Source organism: Octopus bimaculoides, chromosome 10 (assembly GCF_001194135.2).
Source record: "Octopus bimaculoides isolate UCB-OBI-ISO-001 chromosome 10, ASM119413v2, whole genome shotgun sequence".
NCBI classification, from domain to species: domain Eukaryota; kingdom Metazoa; phylum Mollusca; class Cephalopoda; order Octopoda; family Octopodidae; genus Octopus; species Octopus bimaculoides.
The window spans coordinates 93,838,228-93,840,917 of record NC_068990.1 but is presented as its reverse complement, the minus strand read 5'-3'; the positions used below and the strand labels follow the sequence as shown (position 1 = coordinate 93,840,917).

At 36.4% G+C, this 2,690-nt stretch overlaps 1 protein-coding gene across 4 annotated transcripts in view; it reads right to left on the bottom strand.

Moving 5' to 3' along the window:
• LOC106874030 (leucine-rich repeat-containing protein 15) overlaps window positions 1-2,690 on the bottom strand; it is a 102,671-nt gene that overhangs the window by 25,906 nt on the left and 74,075 nt on the right. The window contains exon 1 of one of the 4 annotated variants that reach the window (XM_014921591.2): window positions 1,035-1,078. The exons of the other annotated variants lie outside the window; for them this stretch is intronic. The gene's annotated coding sequence lies outside the window, so the exon portion shown is untranslated. Of the gene's footprint in view, window positions 1-1,034; window positions 1,079-2,690 lie in introns of those variants that run through there. 4 annotated transcript variants of the gene reach the window in all.

Sequence of the window (2,690 nt, the reverse complement as noted above, 5' to 3'; positions counted from 1 at the left end):
AAAACAATGTTTTCTTCGAAACATATGTCAGAAGTAAAAGGATTTGAATAACTCCTCCGTTTAACTCCATATATATATATATATATATATATATATATATACACACACACACATATTTATGTATATGAACTAAAACTGGCACTCCGTTACGACGAGGAGGGTTCCAAGAAATCCGATCAACGGAGCAGCTGCTTGTGATATTAACGTGCAAGTAGCTGAGCACTCCACAGACAAGTGTACTTTTAACGTGGTTCCCAGGGAGATTCAGCGTGACACAGGATGTGACAAGGCTGACCCTTTGAAATACGGACACAACTCATTTTTGCCAGCTGAGTGGACTGGAGCAACGTGAAATAAAACGTCTTGCTCAAGGACACCACGAGTCTCTAGGAATTGAACTCACTACTTTACGATCGTGAGCCGAATACCCTTACCACTAAGCCACGCGCATTCACTATATCTATACAAACACACACACGTGTGTGTGTGTGTGTGTGTAGCCATTCGTAAATCAAAAAAACATTAAACAATCTCTATAAGCAATTTTTTATTGAATAAATTTAAATTTATCAAGTGAAAACAAATATTTAAATAATATTTAAAGTGAATTTCAATGAAATACTATTTCTAAAAAATCGCGTTTCTTCACAGTCCTTTGCATTTTGCTTGGACATTACACAACACTGAACAAATCAAGAAAGTTTTACGGTACACTGAATATGGTAAAAAGTTTTTAGACAAGTGAAGATATCTCGTGTTGAATGGATGTAAGTATATTTCAATGTTAAACTTTCTTGCAGCAGCACTCGGCGTAAGCCAAGGTTTATAGTCAGAATCAGTCACGTAGCCCTTGTGCAAAATCTCAGATATCTACATGCACAACAGTAACCCATGCATATGTACATAAATTCGATATGTGTGTAACATAAATTATGTGGAGCAACTACACACGCGCGCGCAACGCACCCACATACATACATATAAAAATTTTATGTGAATAGGTCCACACTAAGTAAAAATTTATTTGATCTCACCTGTTCTGTGTCTTCCCCTACTGTTATCTTTGTCTATATTACCACTCTTTCATCACTATCTATCTGTCTATCTATTGTGATTTTTTTGTCTCGCTCTTTCTGACGTCAACAATAATTCAGCCAATCCTGAGCCAGACTCACTCGCACACAAATCTATAATTATTTTCATGTTTCATCCAAGAGAAGTCTTTATCTGAACAGTTGGGATTCGTCAAGGGGATTTAGATATATTTATCGATCTGTGAATTTCCAGTCATTATCTGATAATACTAATTAAAATTGTTGATTTTTTTTATTTTTGATTATTTAGTTTTGTTTATTTGAATAAAATCACAGTGAAAGACCGAGGACGAGTGGGAATAACATGGATGTATGTGTGTGTGTATGTGTGTGCATGCATATTAATCGTTTAAGCTTTGACGCTGAACTAAGGAGTCTGCTGGACAATATCGGTAATATATTAAGAATGGGGACAAATTAAATGACCAAGTGTTGGTGACAGTTAACAACGACGACGACGATGATGGTGATGGTGATGATGATGCTTTTATAAGCTGAGACGAAGAGTAATTTTGAATGATATAAGGAGGAAATATTTAAACGAAAGTATTTCAGAAAGTGAACTTTTCAAACAGAAATAGTTACAAACGGTCGTTAATGTAGAAAAAACTAGCTTCTGTTTTAGTTTTTTATATTTTTATTTTTCAGAAACCGGAGCTGTCATTGAGAATTATTGATCTAATTGAGAGTCACCGAGAAATATTGATTTATTTAAATGTTTAAGAGAGAGTGTGTGTTGTTTGCATGCTTGGTTTGCTAGAAATAGCAGCTAAATCAACCTAAAACCACTTCCACACTAGTACTTCACTGCTACATTATTTTATCGACCCCAGAGACGACAAAGTTGACCTCGGCAGGTTTTGAACTCAAAACATAAAGAGTTGGAAGAAATACCACAAGGTATTCGGTCCTATTCTGGAACGACCCTTCAATCCACTATCCAAATAATAAGTGCCAGGCAATGGCTCTCATGGCTTCTGATCTTAATTGATTGGAAGTGTTATCATGTACATTGTTTTGTCTTGGTATAAAAGATGGGTTACAGCAAATATTCTGCTCAATACCACAGATTTGCTTGTCAGTTGTTTGACCTTAACCAGTTGATCATGTCCCTTGGTGGCTGATGATATGTGCATCTCTGATCATGAGCAGAAGTAGTGGGGGAGCATCATAGCTATGTGTTGAGAGGAATTCTTTGGAGTTTGAATAATTGACCTTTGGAAACATGGGTGTTTTGTTCAACATCCTTAATCAAACCTTATTCAGGGACCTTTTGAGCGGAATGAGCTACTCGACCTGAAGAAAATTCTAACTGGGCCCCACTTGCGAGGTCATGTGCTGTTTATCTTGATATGAGATCACCATGTCGCGCACATATGGTTGTGATGCATGTGCCTGGTGTACCCTTATCAGACGGGTAGTCATGATGGGTATACTGGGCTTCATGTATTTGTACCCTAGTATCACTTTTGATGGCATGCACTGCTCTCTCACTCAATAATAATAATAATAATAATAATAATAATAATAATAATAATAGTAATAATCCTTTCTATTATAGGCACAAAGCCTGAAATTTGAAGGAAGGGGACTAGT